A 22,371-nucleotide genomic window follows, 5' to 3' on the forward strand; every position below is an offset into this window, starting at 1 on the left:
ATCTAACTTCGGCATGAGGCTTAGAAATTCGTGTTCAAATCCGTCGTCTACACTTCTCTTCCGACCGAGTAAATCACGATAGTAATCTACAAAAGCTTGCCGGATTAAATCGGGGTCGGTGGTCACAGAATCCCCGTGCCTTATCTGTTTGATTTCATTCTTTGCTGCGTATTTCTTTTCGTCTGATAGGGATCGCTTCGTTGGTGCCTCTCCTAAAAGCAGTCTGTCGGCACGTGCCCGCACAACGGCTCCCATGTACTTTTCTTGGGCGATAACTTCTAATTTATTTTTGAGTCTTTGATTTCATCCGTATACCTGCCCGGATGTGCACTTTCCAAACTCAGGGCAAACTTTAGGTCGCACTGCAACTCTTTTTCTTTTTTCCTTTGACTGTGCCTTAGGAGGCTACTTCTTTCAATGGCTTTCATCTTAATTTGTTCTTTAAACTGTTCCCACATCTCGATTGATCTTTCTGGCCGAGCTTCTAGTAGAAACTGAATACTTTGCTTTACTTGGTTTAGAAAAACTTCGTCTTGTAGCAGTTTAGCATTCAATTTCCATAACTCCCAGTTGAACAGCGACTTCGTTTGCTTTAATCCTATTGTGGCAATTACTATACTGTGATCACTGAAAGCTACATGTTTCACTTCATAGCGCGTGCACACTGGCAAAAGATCAGTGGAAACATACAGTCTATCGAGTCTCGCATGGCTTGATCGCTGGAAGTGCGTGAACTCTGGTATATCACCACTGGATAAAGCGTATCCAATGTCCTCCAAGTCATTTTCAAGCATCAGTTCGCTCAATAAATGCGCACTCTTGTCTCGAACGGCTTGACTACCAACTCTGTCTTCGGCTCTGCATACGCAGTTGAAGTCTCCAAGAAAAATAACGTATCTGTCACATTTCAGGTAAGGCCCTACGTTTGCAAGGAACAATCTACGTTCTTCCTCCCTATTTGGCGCATAAACGCAGATACTTCGCCACTCAACGTTTGACAAAGAAAAATCACAGACAATAAATCTACCATTTTCACACACAGTCAATGCTTCAAATTGGACAGCCAAGGATTTGCGAACTAATAACGCACAGCCTCCCGAAGACCCAACAGCATGGCACACACACACGTCGTATCTTTCTCTAAAAGGCTCGACCATGCGGTTCGTCTGCTCTTCACTTTCAACCTTCGTCTCCTGCACTGGAATTAAATCTAGGTTGTTTTCTAAAAAAGCACGTCTCACTTGATACTGCTTACGCCTCGCAGACAGCCCTCGCACGTTCAAAGTGGCTACACGCAGTGCTGTGATGGTATTTGCTGCCATTTTCGCAACGAGTGAAACGAGCCGCATGGTCTTACCTTGAGCTCGTCGGCAAATAGAGACGTCCCATGTGCCGCAACACCGCTCCAATGGTCTAGTGGTTGGCGCCTCGGCAACTGCTTAGGTGTCTCGGCCCCGTCACCGACGCCACAGACACCTCTTAGTTCCACGCTGATAACGAAAACACTTTCCCCCGTCATGACGGGGCGTTGTTCCCGCAGGTCTCCGTTCCGGTGGGATGGTTGGCTTTGGCTTGAAGCTTGGGCGCCGAGTTAGGACCGTCTTTGCGGGTGGTTCCTCACTCTCGGTGTTCTCTGAACTGCCTGTCAAGTTGTCGTCGTCCTCACGAGTACGCTTCGCCGCACCGCCGCTGCACACATCCTCACTCGCGTCCATGGGGGCTGTGTCTTCCTTGGCAACGGCCTCCAAACCATCGCCCAAAGAATTCTCTCGCGCGCTAGAGTCCCGTGCCGGAGCATGCTCATGCTGCACGGTGGCTGGGGCTTGAACGCTGTTCTCACGGTCTTCAGGCACGTGCTCCGAAGAAAGAAGCGTGCTGGCCGCCGCATCCGCTTCCTTGAAGCCCCGTTGGGCCCCTGACGCCTCTTCGGCCTCTACTTCGTCCATTAAATGTTCTACAAAACCATCACCTTTGCCAGACTCCGCCGCACTTGCGTACGTTTTCACACACTGCCCCTCGTTATGTCCGAAGCGGCGGCATAGGCTACAGCGCGGAACTTTGCAATCCTGTCGAATGTGCCCGGTCGACTGGCACCGCAAGCAGAGCGGCGGCCTTCCCGGCACAACAATAAGTGCGGGCTCACCTGAAATTCTCAGCTGGTGTGGAATGTCGTCAGTCTTGACTCCGGCTTTCAGTTTCAAGGTGACGGTACGCGTTGTGGTTCCTTTGTCCACCACGCCTTGAGCCCGCCACCTTTCCTTCGTCACGTTCGTCACCTTTCCGTACGGGGACAGGGCCTCGTGCACATCTTCGTCCGCGACGCCGTACAGCACCCAGTGAATCTTTATCCGCAGGTCTTGGTTATTCGGATCCACGAGGATACACGGGCCGTTTTTCACTTTAACATCTCTGGCAGTCAAAAGTTTCTTTGTCGCGTCGGCGCTCTTCATTGTGACAGCCCACACATGATTCATCTGGTACGCCCCCAAAGCCAGCACTTCGGGGAGCAAACGTAGACGAACCAACGCATCCCGGAAATCTTCGACACGGTAAGGCCTGTTCTTCGGATCAGCGTGCATAAAGATGGTATTCAAAACAATTTTTCCTGTTTGTAGCGTTGGCAAGATGACTTGGTAATCTTCATCCGAAGCAGCAAAAAACCTGTTTCCGCGGCCAGCAGTGGCCGCTGACACCGCTCCTTCGGAGCTCATGATAGCACGTCCGTCACGCTCGGTGGCCGGAAATGGAATCTACACCACGGAAGCGGGTTAAAGGCACCTTCGCTGATCGCTATTTCCGGGTTTCAAAAATATTACAGACTGTTAAAAATTGCTTCCGCCCGGGATCGAACCGGGGGCCTTGCGCGTGTGAGGCGTACGTGATAACCACTACATTTTTTTTTCTTTATTGCCTGTTTTGACAACGATAACAAACAAACACACAAACAAACCGCTAAAACACGTGAACCGGCCTACGATCAACGTGGTTGTTTAAAACTTCTTGAGGGCTGCAAGTTCATCCAGCACGCCAAGCCATTCGGGTAGCTCCGATTGGGCTCGGTAACATTCCCGCACACGCACAACACTTTTTTTTTCTTTATCGCCTGACTTCGGCAAGAACCACAGTACACAAATACACTTACAGAGCACAATGATCAATAATTAACAACACTATCCGCCTGGCGGTGCGTGGCTTCGTCACGTTAAAACTCCTTAAGCGTCACCAAAGGCTCGACTCTTTCGAGTCACTGGGGAGCTTCAGGAGCAAGTTTCTGAACTTCAATATACTTATGCATGCACTCCCGAAAATAGATGCGTGCTGGCCGTGCATCAGGATCGCGATGAAATCCTGCCATTCTGGAGCGCCAAATACAATGGAGGCCCATTAGCATAATAAGGACGAATGGTGTCCCATCCTCACTCTCTACAGACAAGTACCGAATACCATGAGAGTCGAGCGGAAATTCCTTTTTTAAAGTCCTTTGTAAGATGTCCCAAAAGTATACCCCCTCCCAACAGTGCAAAAAAACGTGGTCTACTGTTTCTGGTTGTTTACAAATTAAACAATGTGATCCCCAAGGTAGAAATAAATGCTTCCTTTCCAAGAATTCCTTTACTGGTAGTGTTCCGGTATGTAATTTAAAGAAAAAAGTTTTTGCACTTGGTGGCACCTGCATCGCCTTCACACGCTTAAGTACGTCGCGTCCCAGGCCTCCATTGTATAAGGCCCTGTACATAGGTTGTGGAAGAACTACATCGCACAAATCTTTATACAACTTCTTCCTGCTAACAGAAGATAAATATTCATACGAAAATCGAACAGACAGGAATCGAACACTGGCGACAACCTCTCTAAAGTAACCAAAAATACGTCCCGAGAAACTTTCGGTGGAGACAACAAAGTCCGGCAGTGCATTTCCGAGCCTTAATTGGCACACAGTGCGCAAAAACGGATCGCTTACATCGCGCACAAAACAAAATCTGCTTACAATCTGCCGCAGAAATAAGGGTCACAGACTCAGGCCACCATCCTTCATCCGCCTAAACAAATTGGTCCGGCTGCAGCGTTCCCAGTCCGCAGCCCACACAAAAACGGCAAAGATCCGGTGCAGTCTCTGTACGTTCATCCTTGCACAATGCAACACTTGCATCACGTACCACAGCCTAGACATACAGAACAGATTGCACACTGTGGCCCTTACGAAAATTGAAAGGTGTCGCCCTTTCCACCTCTCCGCCATTTCACCCGTGGCTTGCGTCTGTGCTTTCCAGTACGAATCGCTATCGCGATAACCGTCCAGTGGGACGCCTAAGTACTTTACTGGGGTCGTCACCCAGGACACGTTTGCAAAATTGCCGGGCTTCGTTGGCCATTCTTCGTGCCAAAGCCCCAGGGACTTTGACCAATTCACTTTACTACCGGTGATCTTGGTGAATTCTTTCACGCATGCCACGGCCTCGGTTATATCTTCCCGGTTCACTGTGAACACCGCGATATCATGCGCATAAGCCAGCAGCTTAACTTCTGCCGCCTGTAGCTGGAAGCCTCGAATTTTTTCACTTTCCATGATATTTAAACATAACGCTTCAATGTAAATGCAGAATAGAAGAGGGCTGAGGGGACAACCCTGGCGCACCGAACGCTGCAGGCTAATGGGGGCCCCCAAACTTAATTAATCTTGTCGTGCAGCACCGGTACGCCAAGGCCACTCCCTCGCAAATAATGGACCCTACATTCACATGGTCGAGTATGCAGAACAAGATATCGTGCGAAACACAATCAAATGCCTTCTCAAGATCTAGCTGAAGGATGGCTACACAGCTGTTTGTGTTATCAAAACAATCCAGCACACACCTCGCTCTATGAATATTGGAAACAATAGAGCGTCCCTTGATCCCACACGTCTGGTGGGGACCGACTATATCTTGAATTACTGACTGTAGTCTACGGGCTAAAATCTTCATAAAAACTTTATAATCTACGTTTGTGAGGACGATAGGACGATATGCTGTGACCTGCTTTAACTTTTCTGCGTCATCGGATTTAGGGATTAGCACTGTATGGGATTTACCATAAGACGGGGGCAATTCATTTTCTTTGTAGGCTTCGTTAAAAACTGCTGTCAGTACTGGCACTATTTCGTGTTTATATGCTTTGTGAAAAGCGGCGCTTAACCCATCAGGTGCAGGAGATTTTCCCAGGTTCAAATTTTCTATCGCTTGCTCGACCTCCGACGCAGTTATCGACAGCTCCAGCCTTTCTTTCTGTTCGTCATCTAATCGCGGCAAAGCGCCAAGAAACTTTTCCTTGAATGCGCTCACATTCACTTCTTGCTTTGCAAACAGCGCCTGATAATATTCAAGAAATGCCTGCTGGATATGCCCGCTTTCTCCAGATAACGCCCCGCCCCATTCAATCTTTTCAATGTGGTTTCGTTGAGCATGCGTTTTTTCCATTCCTAGCGCTCGTTTTGAAGGTGTCTCCCCAACAGCTATATCTTGCGCCCTAGCCCGCACCAGTGCGCCACGTTAGCGTTCTTCTTCAAAGGGTTTAATCTTATGTTTTATTTTCCTACTGTCATCCATCCATTTGCCAGGCTCTTCGCTTTCTCTTTCGAGAAGTCTAGGTAGTAAAGATCTTAAATTGTCCTCCTCACGCTTCTCCTCTTGTCGTATGCAGCTTGACCTTTCGATTGCTGCTATTTTTATTTGTTGTTTGCAAAGTTCCCACTGCCGCCATACTTTCAGTTCCCCGCTCGGCTTTAATTTACTGATTTCTTCGTCTACTTTCCTGCTAAATATGTCGTCTGTAATGAGCTTAATATTTAATTTCCACATCTCCCAAGAAAACTGATTTCCTCGTTTCTTTGTCCCTATCCCACACTGCACTAAACACTGATCCGAAAATGATACCGGTACTACATTGTAGCGACTGCATTTTGAAATAACGTTCGGTGACACATAAATGCGATCTAGCCGTGCATGGCTTGACCGTTGAAAATGTGTGAGTCTCACACAACGCTCGCCTTCTAAACATTCGGCCACATCATCGAGGTTGCATGTGTCTATAATTTCTGATAGTACTTCTGTCCCTAAATGCCCTTGCACTGGTTTTGTCACAGCCTCTCAGAACGCAATTGAAGTCACCCATGACGATCAGGGATTTCTCACAACTGAAGTGCTTTTGTACGCTTTGAAAAAACGCTGTCCTCTCATCCACCGCATTTGGGGCGTACACACAAATGATGCGCCAATATGTTTTGTCGTACAGGAGGTCAACCAAAACACGCCGTATATGCCTGAACCTCAAGTCCCGGTACATTCTTTACAAAGATGACACAACCCGCAGACGTTCCTACAGCGTGGGCGACAACTGCAAAAAACCTAGACGTGAAACGTCGCACCATGCTCCCGGTCTCTTCTTCCCCGTCAATTTTCGTTTCCTGCACTGCCAGGACGTCAATGTCATGCTCAGTTAAAAGGCGGTTCACCTGGCTCTGCTTCTTCTTACTTGCCAGTCCCCTGACATTAAGTGTACCGACTTTCATGGGGAACGCATGAGCCATTTTAATGCAGAAGAAAGAGGCCGGGAACATGGTCTAGCGCTTGGCTAGACGACATCATTGACACCGGAGCCATCCGGTGCTGGTAACAGGCCTGGCTGCGGGGGCGGCTTGTCAAGGGCTCTCCTCTCCGTCGACACATTTGGTCGTGGCCGGATGGAGGACCGCCGTCCTTGGGTCGTTTTTGCCGGCGGCTCCTCGACGCTGGGGGCTTCCGCCTTGTCGTCTTCGGCTCCGGTCTGGGCGTGTGGCCGCTTCGCTGGGGCAGGGACGCCGGTCGTGCGGGCGCCGCTCTGGTCAAGGTTCTCCTCTGTCAGAGTCGCTGGCTCGGTTTCTTGGAGCGCTGGCACGCTTACTTCACCGCTCGACGCCTCCGTCTCCTTTCTAGAAGGTTCTGCCCCTTCAGGTTTGCGTCCGGCATCACTGCTGGAGGGTCCCGAAAAGCCCGTCGATCCTGCTTGCTTTTCGGGTTCCTCTATGCCTTTCGCAGATTCTTCGGCCTCGACTACATCCATCAGGAGTTCCGCAGAGTCGTCTTTCGACGCCCCGCCCGTAGCCACCGCGTAAGTGCGGACACACTCATTATCCGCGTGGCCGTACCGCCGGCATTTCGTACAGCGGGGAACCTTGCATTCACGCCGCACGTGGCCTGTACCATGGCAGCGCAAGCACTGCATTGGACGCCCAGGCGCCACGACAAGAGCCAACTCTCCGGCGACACGTACCTGGTGTGGCAGGTCTTCCACTTTCAAGCCGGGCTTCAACTTCAGTAGGACCATTCTTGTCGTTGAGCTCTTGTCATTGACGCCTTGTATCCGCCACCGCTCACGCGTAACGTCGGTCACTTTGCCAAACGCCGCGAATGCCGTCCGGATGTCGTCGTCGGCCACACCGTGAAGCATCCAGTGTAGCCGCAGCTTTACCTGCTGGTCTTCCGGGTCGATAATGAGGCAGCGGCGTTTCTTAACTTGCAGCTCGTTGAAGGCGAGCAACTTCTTTGCTGCCTCCGTGTTCCGCAGGGTAACCGCCCACACGTGGTTGATTTGGTGCGCCCCCAACGCGACCACGTCGGGGAGCGTACCGGTCTCGGCCAGGCGTCACGGAAGTCCTCGACCCGGAACGGCCTCGCTCGCACTTCGCCGTGAAGAAAAACGGTGTTGAAAACAACACGTCTTGTTGGCAGTGTCGGCAAAATAATCTGGTAATCCTTATCACCGCAGTCATGATCCTGTTTCCGCGGCCGTCAAAGGCCGCTATCACCGCTCCCCTGGAGCCCATGACCCTGCGATCCGTTCAGCTCGGCTGCCGGAAACAGAATGACACGCACAACACTTTCAATGAAATTTTCTCTGACAGGTCGAATGTTCACATCGGCATTTCTCACTGACATCCTGGTTTTCCATATTCTGTGGAGGCCCAGTAGCATGATCAGGTCATAAGGAATATCTCGGTCATCTTCTACCGCTAAGAACCGCATTCCATGCGGTGTGATTGGCAGGTCTTTCTTTATTGTTCTTTGTAGAATGTCCCAATGGATACCGGATCCCAACATTCTATAAACACATGCTCGACTGTCTCAGGCTTTTTGCAGAGCATACAGTTAACCGTCCATGGCACAAAAATGCCCTTTTGTTCTAGCCAGGTTTTAACTGGCAGAGTGTTAGTATGGAGTTTGAAGAAAAAACTTTTCACGTTAGGATTTGCTAGCATACGTTTCACCCTTTTCAGAACATCTCGCCCTGGGCCTCCGCAACCAGCATGACATCCAACAAATCTTTCTACAGTTTCTTTCTCGACACATAACTTAAATAATCTAAAGAAAAGCGCACTTTCAGCATGTTAAAAGCCGTGACAACTTCGCGCCAAAATCCTCTTACGGCTGTCGTTCTTTTATCAGAACAGGACACCACAAACTAAGGCAAAGCATTGCGCAGGCGCACTTGCACAAAAGTACACAAAAAGGGATCATTCTGGTCTCGCAGAAAAATAAAACGCGACACACTCTGTCTGATAAACAAATGCACAAGCCCCACTCCCCCTTTTCGAACCGAAAGAAACAGATTTGTCCGACTCGTACGTTCCCATGTGCTTCCCCACACAAAAACAGCAAAGATTCGATGTATTTTTTGTACGGTTACGCGCGACATGAACAATACCTGCAAGACATACCACACTTTTGCAACCAAGAAAAGGTTGCAAACAGTTGCTCGTGTGAACATAGATAGGTTCCGGCCGTTCCATGCTTGCGTTTTCCTTCTGAGATTCTCAATTTCCCTATTCTAGTATTCCTCAGTGTCATTGTATTGGTCAAGTGGTACACCCAAGTACTTTGAGGGGAGCGCTGTCCATCGCACATTGGCAAACACTTAAGGCTTTTGATCCCACTCCCCGTGCCAGAATCCAGATGATTTCTCCCAGTTAACACGGCAGCCCGTTTTAGCGCAGAAATCAGCCGCCACTCTAACAGTTTCTTGAACGCTTTCTTTGTCTCTACAAAAAATGGCGACATCATCTGCGTGTGCAAGCATTTTTACCTCCGTTGCTTCCAGCGCGAAACCGCGTATCCTTTCATTCATTCATTCATTTATTAAGTCCTCAAAGGCCCCATTTAAGGGGTATTACATGAGGGGTGGGCGGGGAGTACGGCAGTTATGACAAAAGAAAATGATTTTCGATGGCAGTCTTGAATTGTTGAAGATCTTCAAGAGAAGCGATATGGCCGGGAATGTCGTTCCAGTCCAGTTCGTTCTGTATCATGCTCAAGCATAACGGCTCTAGGTATAAAGCAAAAAGCAACGGGGATAATGGACAGCCCTGCCTCACAGACGATTTCACTGGCACTCTTTCGGTGAGATTCTTATTGATAATAATTCGCACTGCACAATCACAGTAAACCATTTTGACTCACTCTGTAATAACACTTCCTATGTTAACAAATTCTAGGAGATTAAAAAGCACTTCATGGCACACTCGATCAAATGCTTTTGCTAGGTCGAGCTGCATAATCGCAACTCGTCCATCAAAAGTATCGCAACACTCCAAAACACTTATCGCCACATGTATATTGGTCATAATACTTCGTCCTTGTATTCCACAAGTTTTGTGTGGTCCCACTAGGTCTTTAATGACGCTCTGTGTCCTTCTCGCCAAAACTTTCATCAGGATTTTGTAATCTACGTTGGTGAGGCTTATCGGCCGATAAGACCCCACCAAAAGCAGCCTTGCTGAATCCTCATACTTCGGGATCAATACAACGTGGGCAGCTTTGAAAGATGGCGGCAATCGTTTTCTTTCATAGGCTTCTTCGATTACTCTATGCAGGACCTGACTTAGTTCATCTTTAAAGGCTTTATAGAAAGCGGCACCCAGGCCGTCGGGCCCAGGGGACTTCCTGGCATTTATCTGGTCAATTGATTTCTCTATTTCTGTCATACTGATTGGAGCTTCAAGTCTTTCCTTCTCACTCTCATCTAATTTGGGCATTAATCGCAAATAGTCACGTTCAAAGCCGTCCTTCTTCACTTGCTCCTGTCCTAGCAAAGCTTGATATTGCTCAAAAAGGGCGCGTTTTATCTTATCTGGATCAGTGGTTTCTTCATTTCTGTACATTATTTTTTGTATTTCTTTTTTCGAGGCATAGCTCTTTTCATCGCTCAGTGACCGCTTAGTGGGCGCCTCACCCATCCATAATCGCTCAGTGCGTGCCCGCACAACGGCCCCTCGGTACTTATCTTCATTGGCCTGCTCTAGCTTTCTTTTAACTTCCTTTATCTGGTTCATGCATAAACCAGGCTGCTCAGACTATGTTCAGCAATAGTTTCAACTGGCTGTGCAATTTCTTTTCTTTCTGTCTTTCTTCGCGTCTTAGTATGCTTGCTCTCTCAATAGCTTTCATTTTTACGTCATTTTTGAAACCTTCCCACCTTTCCAACCAGCTTTCGGCTCCAGACACATGCAATGACTTCAGTAAATTATTTACCTCGCAAACGAAGCTGTTGTCGTCCAGAAGTTTGGCTTTAAATTTCCATAAATCCCAATTAAATCTCACCTAATTTAATTTTGATCCTAAGGTGAAGGAAACCATGCAGTGGTCAGAGAAGGATACTGGAATGACTTCGTAGTTTTCGCAGAGCGGCGCCAGATGCACTGATGTGTATGTGCGATCGAGCCTGGCATGGCTTTCACCCTGGAAATGAGTAAACTGTGCCTGACTGCCGGGTGCGCTCTGCCACTGAGCTATAGCGGCGCTTATATTGTCTTTACTAAATGTTTCAGGCGCTCTCGCAGATGCACAGCGTAGTCCAGGTGTAAGCAAAGAATGCGCTTTCAGCGTCGCCGATTCGCACCCAATTATTCTCAGTTTGCAGAAGTCGTCAAGACACGGAAGTTCATCTAATGAGAAAATAAGAAAAAACTAACGCCAACCTCGAGCCCCCAGTGAGGATTGAACTCACGACCGCTGGTTTAAGAGTCCAGCGCTCTCCCACTGAGCTATAGCGGCGCTTATATTGTCTTTACTAAATGTTTCAGGCGCTTTCGCAGATGCAGAGCGTAGTCCAGGTGTAACCAAAGCATGCGCTTTCAGCGTCGCCGATTCGCGCCCAATTATCTCAGTTTCAAGAAGTCGTCAATACATGGAAGTTCATCTAATGAGAAAAGAAAAAAAAAATAACGCCAACCTCGAGCCGCCAGTGAGGATTGAACTCACGACCGCTGGTTTACGAGACCAGCGTTCTGCCACTGAGATATAGCGGCTTTTTTTTCTTTATTGCATGAATGAATACATTAGTAAAATATCGTAGTTGCCGTGCCCCTTGGCAGACAACCGTGTCTAATGGACTTTCATTAACACAAGTTGGTCCATCAGACTCAATACATCATCCGCGCAATCCTGTTGCTTCAAGACTTCTCTTAACTTATACACATGTTCCACAAAATAACCACATGCCGATCGTGCATCCAAGTCACAATGTCTTACAGCCATTCTTCTCCTCCAAATGCTGTGAAGGCTCAATAACATAATCTGGTCATACTGTGCAACATCACATTCAGTGGTCAAGTACCGAATTCTGCGCGGTGTCAATGGTAAGTCCTTTTTTAGGGTTCTTTGCAAAACATCCCAGTAGAACACCGCATCCCAACAATCCAGGAACACATGTTCTGCCGTCTCCGGTTTTCGACACAGGAGACAGTTCGAGCCCCAAGGAACAAAAAGGCCCTTTTCCTCTAGCCATGTTTTTACTGGTAGCGTTCCTGTGTGTAATTTAAAAAAGAATGTTTTGACGCCAGGTGCAACAGTCATCTTTTTAACTCGCCTGAGAACGTCTTTCCCAGGGCCTTCACAGTATAAGGTTCTGTACAGTGGCGCTGGAAACAACTGTTCAATAAGATCCTTGTATAAGCGCTTCGGCGTTACATTCGCTAAATACTCTAGCGAGGACCGCACTTGCAAAAACCTGAACGACCACACAATCTCTCGCAGGAAGCGAGACACTGTGTACCGCCGAGCATTGCACGAAGAGACAATGAAATCTGGAAGTGCACTGGATAACATGATTTGTATGAATGTTCGCAGGAAGGGGTCATTTTGGACACGCAGGAAACAAAACCTTAAAACAATCTGCCGTACATAGAGATGCATTAGAGACAGTCCCCCGACCTTTACTCTCCGAAAGAGATTATCTCTGCGAATTCGTTCCCAATTAGACGCCCAAATGAAGACCGCAAAAACCCGATGAAACCTTTTGATATTGGCTCGTGCACAATATAATACTTGAAGTAAATACATGATCCTTGCCACAAGAAAGGTGTTACATACAGTTGCGCGCGCGAAAATAGAAAGATTACGGCCCATCCATCCCTTGGTCCGGTCCCGCATTTCTTCCGCTTTTTCATTCCAGTAATCGGTATTTTCCCCATATCTGTCCAGCGGCACTCACAAATAAACTCCGGGAGATGTAGCCCATCGGACCCCGCAGAACAATTCTGGTTCTAAGTCCCATTGCCCATGCCAGACTCCGAGACCTTTATCGAGATTAACAGCGCTACCAGTTTGCCTGCAAAACCTTTCGGCTACTTGTAACGCTTCTACAATACTTTTGCGATCTTCACAAAAGAGGGCAACATCATCTGCATACGCCAGTATTCTCATCTCACACGCTCCCAACCTAAAACCTCGGATGTGCTCGCTCGCAGTTATCATCCTACAAAAAGGCTCCAAATAAATTGCAAAAAGTAGAGGGGACAGTGGACATCCTTGTCGAACAGATGCCCTCACATCAATTCTTTCAGATAATATTTTGTTTACCATAAGTCGTGTCGAGCAACATGCATAAGCCATTTTTACCCCATTGAGAACAACCGAACCAATACCAATATGTTCCAACAAACAATACAGTATTTCATGAGACACCCGATCAAATGCTTTTTCAAAGTCAATTTGAACCATAGCCACTTTCTTATTTAAAGCATCGCAGCACTCGAGCACGCTGCGTGCTACATGAATATTTTTAAATATGCTTCTTGTTTTTATACCACACGTTTGGTGAGGCCCTACAATATCTTTTATGACGTATTGCAATCGCTTAGCTAACACTTTCATCAGGATTTTATAATCAACGTTTGTTAACGTGATCGGTCTATAGCTTGTTACTTTTACCAGCTTGGCAGGGTCATCTGTCTTAGGAATTAAGACCGTATGAGCATTGCTAAACGAAGGTGGCAGCCTACCAACCTCAAAACACTCTTTGAAAAGCTTATAGAGCATAGCAGCAATGTCATATTTAAAGCTCTTGTAAAAGACAGCAGTCAAACCGTCAGGTCCCGGCAAATTTCCGGCATTCAATTCATCAATTGCTGTCTCTATTTCCTTAATACTTATTTCGCTCTCTAGTTCTTCAGTAATCTCATTTCCTATTATTGGCATAAGTGGCAAAAAGTTTTCCCGAAACCCTTCTTCACTTGGTGCTTTGCTTTGCGTGCAAACAGCTCACGGTACTGTTCCACGAAAGCACTCGAAATTCCACTTTGTTCACTGAGGATCTGTCCTTTGTATTCGATAACTGATATCTCGTTTGACCGCGCGTACCGCTTTTCATCTGTGAGCGCGCGTTTTGTAGGCATTTCACCAGTAAGCCATTTTTCCGTGCGTGCTCTTATCGCTGCTCCTCTGTACTTATGAGCATCTAAAGCTTCTAGCCTAACTTTGACGCCTTTTATATCATGCATGAACATGCCCGGCGTTTTTTCCTCTTCGTGCCCTAAATTCGCCAAAAGCTCACGCAATTGCTTTTCTTCTTTTTTTCCTCATATTTTCTTATGGTTGAACGCTGAATGGCATGCATTTTCAACTCCTGCATTCCCAAGATTCAATCCGTCCTGTTTTAATATTATTAAACATATCCATGCTTTCCTTAACTTTTCTTACATATATGTCGTCTTCTATAAGCCTTGAGTTTAGTTTCCACATATCCCAGTTCATTCTTGCTTTACGCTGTTTCCTTCCTCCCAAAGTTACCGCAACTAGGCAGTGGTCACTAAATGACACTTGCTTCACTTCATACTGCTCACAGTAAGGCGAAAACTCCGGCGACACATATATTCTATCCAATCGTGCGTGGCTACTACCCTGAAAATGCGTAAAATGCACATGATTCTGACTTTTCACGAGGCCTATTACGTCCTCCAAGCTGCACTCGTTCAGGACACTCTTCAACAAATCAACACTCGGGTCTTTTACATCCTTTACATTTGAACGATCTTTAGGGTCCAAAACACAATTGAAATCTCCCAATAATATGAGCACTCGATTGCATTCAAGGAACGAGGCTAACTGTTCAAAAAATCCGCGCCGTTCCTTTTGTATCGTGGGAGCATACAGGACAACAACCCTCACGGCGAAATTTTCATATGTGAAATCACACACAATGAACCGCCCCCTTGCACAAGTTATTATTTGTTCCTCTACTATGCCTATGTTTTAGAGCGCAGCTCTTTGGCGTCCGTTCCTGGGTTTCGCGTCGTCGTCGGCGTCGGCCTCGTAACCAGCTCCGCCCCCCTTTCATCCGCAGCTGGGGTTGACTCACTATCGGCGTCAGCGGCATCAGTCAGTCGCTGCTATCTCTTCCCTCCTCCCTTTATCGTGTTGTCCGCTTGCTGCGCGCGCTTCTGCCCCCATCGTTTGCCGCTGGGTGTACACGCCGCCCCCCTCCCCCCTCTTCCTGCGAGTCTCCGGTTGTCAAAGCGCCGGCTCGAACTTAATTCCTTTCTTCGCTCCTCCTCCAATGCAACCCCTGTGCGGTGGCAATCAGAGAGCCAGATCGGTGGCGGCGGATCTGTATATGTGCACCGCCCGAGCCGAAATTGCCGCTGCCGTTCGCCACTGCGAAATTATCTGCCAGTTCTTTCTGAGCCATGAGCGAGACGACCGATGGAAGTCCTCCGTCTGCTAAAAAAAAATTCTGTGATAGCGCATACATGTGTTGCTCGATTTCTTTGCCTCAATCTATCGAAAAGGTGAAACAGCTTATTTGCTGCGCTCAAATTTCGCATTCGGAAGTAACGTAATCGTCGGTAATTTTTTTCCTCAGGAAAAGACTGCATCGAGCCGACAAACCAGCCGCATGGCTTACACAAACATTGAATTGTGACCGAAAACCAAGCACCATGTTATCCGTTTGCTGCTCATCCTCAACTTTTGTTTCTTGAATAGCCGCGATATCTAGATCTAACTCCCCGAACAGTCGGTTCAACTGCACTTGCTTACGCTTTGAGGCAAGCCCTCGTACGTTCAGAGTGCCAACTTTTAGCGGTTTCTTCAAATAAGCCATAGCGTGCACACAGCAAACAAACAACAGTGACTAAAGCTCACTGTTTCGGTCTCTCGTCGCGAGTGAGCGACGAGGACCGCGACAAGGCTAACTTGCCTTTCTTGGCTCCCTCCCCTCTCCAATACCTTTCTAGCCGACGATGTTCTCGTTCCGTAGCCGATGCCTTTTCGTAGTGACGAGGTCGCTTAATGGAAGTGACTGTCGCATCCATCGGTGCCTCGGAGTCGTGGTCGCCTGAAGTGCTCGCCCTCGTTGGCTCTTCTGGCGCCGCAGCAGCATCCGCCTTCTTGCCAGTCGTTTCTGCAGCGGGGTCACCTCGTGACTTCTCGTCGCCAGCGGGCAGCTCCGGCTGCTGGGAAGCAGGGCCGTCGCTGAGTCCTGAAGGGGGCGGGGCTCCGGCGTTCTCCAGTTCCTCCTGGTCCACGAGCAGCTCGCTCCCGTCGTCTTGCGCCGGAGCAGTACCCGTGGCCACACGCGCATACGTGCGGACGCATCCTTCCCGTTCGTGTCCGAAGGCGTGACACAAACTGCATTTTGGCGTGCGGCAGTCGTGTCGTATAGCCCCGTCCTCTTACACCGTAGGCATATTGGTGGACGTCCAGGCACCACCACTAACACTTGACCTCCGTAAAACTTGAGCATGTGGGGTAAGTCATCGATAGAGAGCCCCTCCTTCAGAACCATACGCACCAGACGGGTTGTCGATTCGACGTCTTCGAAACCCGGACTGTTGCACTGCTCGCGAGTGACGTGTGTCACATCTCCGAATTCTTCAAAAGCTTTCTGCACAGACTCATTCGACACGTAGAAGGGCACCCAGTGCACCCTGAAGGCCAACTCACGTTTTTTGGGGTCAATGACCGCACAATAGCGTTTTTTCACTTCAAGTGCTCCTTCTGTCAGCAGTCGTTCCTTCGCTTCCGCAGTTTTCAGCTTCAACATCCACACATGCGACATTTGAAAGGCCCCAATGCCAGCCACGAAAGGTAAACACCGGCAGTTTCCAAAGGCTCACGAAAATCCTGTATGCGATAAGGCCGCCCGGCAATGTCGCAGTGAAGGAAAACCGCTGTCTTCATTGCGTCACCCGAAGGCAGCGTAGGCAAAACTAAGCGATAGCCCACTGGTGGGCGTCGCTCACCGAAACCTCGGCCAGACATGACCGATAACGAAGCGCGCTCAGAGCTTCCCATCACACGACCGTCCCCCACGGAAGCCGGAAGTGGAATGACACCACGGAAGCGGGTTTACAGCCGCCCTCGCGGATACTTATTTGTGCCTTTTAAAAATATTACAGCGAGTAAAAAAAGTGCTTCCGCCCGGGATCGAACCGGGGGCCTTGCGCGTGTGAGGCGCACGTGGTAACCACTACACCACGGAAGCGGGTTTCCAGCCGCCCTCGCGGATACCTTTTTGTGCCTTTCAAAAATATTACAGCGAGTAAAAAAAAAGTGCTTCCGCCCGGGATCGAACCGGGGGCCTTGCGCGTGTGAGGCGCACGTGATAACCACTACACCACGGAAGCGGGTTTAGAGCCGCCCTCGCGGATACCCATTTGTGCATTTCAAAAATATTACAGCGAGTAAGAAAAGTGCTTCCGCCCGGGATCAAACCGGGGGCCTTGCGCGTGTGAGGCGGACGAGATAACCACTACACCACGGAAGCGGGTTTAGATCCGCCCTCGCAGATACGCATTTGTGCCTTTCAAAAATATTACAGCGAGTAAAAAAAGTGCTTCCGCCCGGGATCGAACCGGGGGCCTTGCGCGTGTGAGGCGCTCGTGATAACCACTACACCACGGAAGCGGGTTTAGAGCCGCCCTCGCGGATTGCCATTTGTGCATTTCAAAAATATTACAGCGAGTAAAAAAAGGGCTTCTGCCAGGGATCGAACCGGGGGCCTTGCGCGTGTGAGGCGCACGTGATAACCACTACACCACGGAAGCTTTTTTTTCTTCTTTATTACCGACTTGGCCGGAAAAACAAAACCCAAAAATAGAATGACATGCCAATAAAAGCAATGGTCAGTTTCTAGCTAGTGCACGATGATAAAATGGGTTAAATGATTTTAGTTGATCGAGGACAGGCAACCACTCAGATTGTGGCGCTCGCTGTCCGAAAACTTCCTGTGTGTACATGATGCTTTCGATGAAATACTGATGTGCAGGATGCACAACAACATGTTCATGCCTGACATCCATTCGCGTGCGCCATAGGCTATGCATGCAGAGCAACATTAGCAGGTCGCAAGGCACTTCACCTGGTTATGCACATGGTAGGAAGCGTATTCCAAAAGGCGTCAAGGGTAACTCTTTTTTCAGGGTGCGCTTCAAGACATCCCAAAGAAAGACAGCGTCGTGACAATCGAGAAAGATATGTTCTATAGTTTCCACTTTTTTGCAAATTAGACATTCCACTGACCAAGGTACAAAAAGGCCTTTGCTCTGCAACCATGCCTTCACTGGGAGGGTTCCAGTATGCAATTGAAAAAAGAAAGAACGCACTGAAGGCTTCACCGGCAATCTTTTGACCCTTTTTAGCACATCGCGTTCGCGCCCCAAAAGATATGCACTTCGATAAAGAGGCACTGGCAGAAACACATCGAGCAGGTCCTTGTACATCTTTTTCCTTGTTACAATGGCTAGATACTCATCGGAAAATTTTGACCGAAGAATACGGACTGCTGCAACAACTTCTTGCAAGAAAGCACTTAACCCACTCCGACCTGCAGATATGGACGACACAACATAATCAGGCAGTGATTCTGACAATCGCACTTGTATAACAGTGCGCAGAAAATTATTATCTTGACCCAAGAAAAAGAATCTAGTAACTATCTGTCTCATAAATAAATTTGATAATCCTGAGGATAAAAAACAGCGCAAACGGGGACGAAGCAGAGAGAGGGACACGACGTAACAACCAAGTTTTATTGCACGTTCACAGGTTAAATACCACTCGTTCGTGCAAAAAAGGAAGGAAAAAGAAGAAAAAAAGAGAAAGAGGGAAGGCGTGATAGACGAAAAACCACGTGGCATGAGATTATGCATTCATACATAGATAGTAAATTTCGTTGTCGCGAAGTGAAATGGAAGGGATGCTGACGCACTCTTCACCATTTTGCCGAATGTTGATGGCTCCTTCAATTTCTCTCGTACGTTGGTCTGGGTAGGTAGATATGATAGTGGTGTTGCCAAGTTGTGGAGCACATTCATGCCCTCGGCAATGTCTTGCCAGTTCACTGCTGAGGGCGCCTTTCAAAGATCTTTTATGCTCTTGCAGCCTTTCATTTAAACAGCGCCCGGTTTGGCCGATGTAGGTGTGCCGCATGACAGTGGTATCTGATAGACGACGTTTTTTATGCATTTCACGTGCATGTTCTTGTGCTTCTTTTGGCACTGCTTCCTTCCCGTTCGCTCACTATTTACCTTGGCACACATGCTCCTTAACTTGTTAGGTGCTGACATCAGCACTTTTACGACAACGTTTTCGCCTACCTTCTTGAGGTTGCGTGAAAAGCCATGAATGTATGGAATTACTGCATACGGCTTCCTTTCTTGTGATGTGGCCTTGATCTTTTTCCTGCCTCTAAGCTCTTGCAGTACTCCTTCTGCGACACTAGACAGTAGCTGCGTCGGGTAACCTGCCGCTTCCAGCCGACAAATTTGGGCGTCGAAACTAGCTTGTACATCATGGTGGCAAGAACTTGTCAATGCGGCTTTCATTGCTGCTTTCACTATTCCCCGTTTGATCATCTTGGAGTGGGCTGAGGTGTAAGGAAGCAGTCCCTTTTTGCTTCGTTGTCCGTACCGCCAACAAACATGACTGTCTAAAAAGGTTAGCGTCAAGTCAAGGAATCGCAGAACTGTTTTCTGGGAGTTCGCTCGTTATTTCTAGTCCTTTTAGTTCTCCTTTGAAAACGTCAATGATTTGGCCAACGTGTTGTTGCTGTCGTGCTGTCTCGTCCTCTTTATAAAGAATTAGATAGTCATCTACATAACGGAACACCTTAATGATGCTTGTCACTTGAATAGCAGTCATAAGACTTTTTTTTTTCTTTTTTGCACGAACGAGTGGTATTTAACCTGTGAACGTGCAATAAAACTTGGTTGTTAGCGTCGTGTCCCTCTCTCTGCTTCGTACCCGTTTGCGCTGTTTTTTATCCTCAGATCATGCACCAACCGGCCCAAATTTCCACCCTTTTGATAATCCTAGTCCCCCGTTCCCCACCTTATGGAACAGATTGCATCGGCTGGTACGTTCCCATGTTGACGACCAAATAAACGTTGCAAACACTCTGTGCAACCTTTGCACTGAAGTCCTTGGCAAAGTTAACGCTTGCAGAACATAAAAATCCTCGCTATTAAAAACATGTTGCACACCGTAGCTCTTGCAAACATGGAAAAGTTGTGACCGCCCCATTTGTTCGTCTGAGCTTTGACTCGTTCGTTTTCATGGGCCCAATATTCTTTGCTTTCTCTGTAGTTGGTTAGCGGCACGCCGAGGTACTTTCCTGGCGTGTCTACCCACTTCATTCGACAGAATACTTCTGGCGTGGCCTGCCACTTTCCATGCCAAAAACCAAAACATTTCTGCCAGCTTATCGCACAGCCACTTGCATCACAAAAATTTACGGCTTCTCTCACCACTTCTTGCACACTTTCCTGGTCTCTGCAGAACACTGCTATATCATCTGCATATGCCAATACCATCACTTCATTGTGACAAAAGGCGTAACCTCAAATGTTTTGCGTAGTTAACAGCTTTAAACAAAAGGGCTCCAGGTAAAGTGCAAAAAGCAGTGGAGAAAGAGCGCAACCCTGCCTCACTGACGACAAGACAGGAATACTATTACTCAGGCGGTTATTAATTATGAACCTTGATGTACAGCCATCATAAACCATTTTCACGCCATCAGTGATGATACATCCTACATTCACATGTTCCAAAAGCACGAACAAAATTTCATGCACAACTTTATCAAACGCCTTATGCAGGTCTAGTTGCATCATGGCGACACGACCCTCCGTTGCATCACAGCATTCATGGACACTCCTAGCTACGTGTATGTTAGTAAAAATGAATCTGTCTTTTATGCCACAGGTCTGGTGTGGGCCAACAAGAGTTTTAATTACTGTTTGGAGTCGTCCGGCTAGCACTTTCATATAAATTTTGTAGTCTACGTTAGTTAAGCTTATTGGGCGGTAACACTCAACTGACTGCAACCTACTCGGGTCGCGCGATTTTGGGATCAACACCACGTGGGAGGTTCGGAAAGACGGCGGAGTTAACTTTCTTTCGTAACATTCGCTTATTACGGGCTGCATTTCTGTTTTAAAAGCCTTGTAAAGTGCGGCACCGAGGCCGTCCGGCCCAGGCGACTTCTTTAAGCTCAGCTGCTGTATTGCAGCTTCGATTTCTGCTGCCGTTATGGGCTCCTCAAGTACCTGCGCCAGGTCCTCCTCGACTCTTGGCATTAGCGACAGGAATGCAGTTTTATAGTCATCAACATCGGGCGTTTTAAGGCTGAACAAGTTTTGGTAATATTCCAGAAACGCCCTTTCAATCAGCTCAGATTCGGAAGTTACGTCATTGCGATAACAAATTTCCTTTATCTCTTTCGAAACTGCATACTGTTTTTCGTCGCTGAGCGCCCTTTTTGTGGACGTCTCCCCAAGCCAAAATCTTTCGCTGCACGCCCTTATCACAGCACCCCGATATTTCGTTTCATCTATTAGTTCAAGCTTAGTTTTGGTATCTTTTATTTCTTGTCTGTACAACCCCGGCTTGACGCCTTCCATGCTGAGCATGAAATCAAGCTCGGTACGAAGTTCCTTTTCTTGCTGTTTTTCTTTACGCTTTAAAACACATGCTCTTTCTATAGCGGCCACTTTCACGTCGCATTTAAATTGTTCCCATGTTTGTATAAAGTCTGTCTCTTTTTCTAACAAGCTTTTGACTGAGTCTTAGTTTCTTGCTAAACTCCTCATCCTCCAACAATGTGTCATTAAATTTCCATAATTCCCAACTAAACTTCACAGTCCTTTTCCTCTCCCCAAGTGTGACCACGACTAAAGAATGATCTCTGAAGCTGACGTGCACAGTCTGGTACTGGGAACACAAGGGCACAACCTCAGAAGGAAGATAAATTCTGTCCAGCCTTGCATGACTAACGCCTTGGAAATGCGTGTACTGTGCTTGTTCTCCACCTTGCATTATAATGCCAATGTCTTCCAATTCTGCTTCATTAATCATCTCAAACAGCAGCTCGGCACTCGTGTCCCGCAGGGTTTTGTTCGTTGTTCTATCTTCAGGTCTACACACACAGTTAAAATCTCCAAGCAATAGTACACGCTTTTCTGTCAGCAGGAAAGGTTGAACACGGCGAAAAAAGGCATCTCGTTCGGGAATTCTATTAGGTGCATATACACACACAGCTCTCCACTCTACACCAGAAAAGTAAAAATCGCATGCTACAATCCGGCCACTTTCACAGGAAAATACAGTTTCCACGGCGACTTTGCAGTTTCGACTTAAAATGAGACACCCTCCCGACTTTCCTTTTGCATGGCACACGCAAACACTGAACTGAGCACGGTAAATTTCAGCCATCGCATCTGTCAACTCTTCGCTTTCAATTTTTGTCTCTTGAACAGCCAACAGATCGATTTCGTTTTCGAACAAGAGACGTTTAAGCTGATTTTGCCTCCTTCGCGCAGAAAGACCTCTCACGTTCAGTGTGGCAATACGCAACGTAGATGTTAGTTGAGAAGCCATCAAAATGGTTGGGATTCGCAGCTCTCGAAGTGACATCGGTTTGCAGCTCACCTCATCAAAAATCATTCCAGCTTGCAAAGTACGGCGGTGTCAGCACTGAACCCGATCGAAGACCGGGTTACCAACACGAAGACCCTGCAAGGCACCTCCGCTAAGGCGGAGGGACAGCCGACGAAGTCCTACGATCAGGTGGCACGTTCGGCTT

At 47.7% G+C, this 22,371-nt stretch overlaps 5 non-coding genes and 1 pseudogene across 5 annotated transcripts; all 6 read right to left on the minus strand.

Annotated features, from left to right (window-relative positions):
• Positions 1 to 1,836: 1,836 nt before the first annotated feature.
• On the minus strand, positions 1,837 to 2,711 carry LOC149344724 (uncharacterized; annotated as a pseudogene).
• Positions 2,712 to 16,700: 13,989 nt separating this feature from the next.
• On the minus strand, positions 16,701 to 16,773 carry TRNAV-CAC (transfer RNA valine (anticodon CAC)). Its single transcript has one exon. It is a non-coding gene; the product is annotated as a tRNA-Val (tRNA).
• A 69-nt stretch (positions 16,774 to 16,842) lies between these two features.
• On the minus strand, positions 16,843 to 16,915 carry TRNAV-CAC (transfer RNA valine (anticodon CAC)). The gene has a single exon. It is a non-coding gene; the product is annotated as a tRNA-Val (tRNA).
• A 67-nt stretch (positions 16,916 to 16,982) lies between these two features.
• Positions 16,983 to 17,055, minus strand: TRNAV-CAC (transfer RNA valine (anticodon CAC)). Its single transcript has one exon. It is a non-coding gene; the product is annotated as a tRNA-Val (tRNA).
• A 67-nt stretch (positions 17,056 to 17,122) lies between these two features.
• On the minus strand, positions 17,123 to 17,195 carry TRNAV-CAC (transfer RNA valine (anticodon CAC)). The gene has a single exon. It is a non-coding gene; the product is annotated as a tRNA-Val (tRNA).
• A 67-nt stretch (positions 17,196 to 17,262) lies between these two features.
• Positions 17,263 to 17,335, minus strand: TRNAV-CAC (transfer RNA valine (anticodon CAC)). Its single transcript has one exon. It is a non-coding gene; the product is annotated as a tRNA-Val (tRNA).
• Between the last annotated feature and the right edge of the window lie 5,036 nt (positions 17,336 to 22,371).

The sequence above is a fragment of the Amblyomma mixtum genome, chromosome 5 (genome assembly GCF_055824585.1).
Source record: "Amblyomma mixtum isolate Tamu chromosome 5, ASM5582458v1, whole genome shotgun sequence".
Classification (NCBI taxonomy): domain Eukaryota; kingdom Metazoa; phylum Arthropoda; class Arachnida; order Ixodida; family Ixodidae; genus Amblyomma; species Amblyomma mixtum.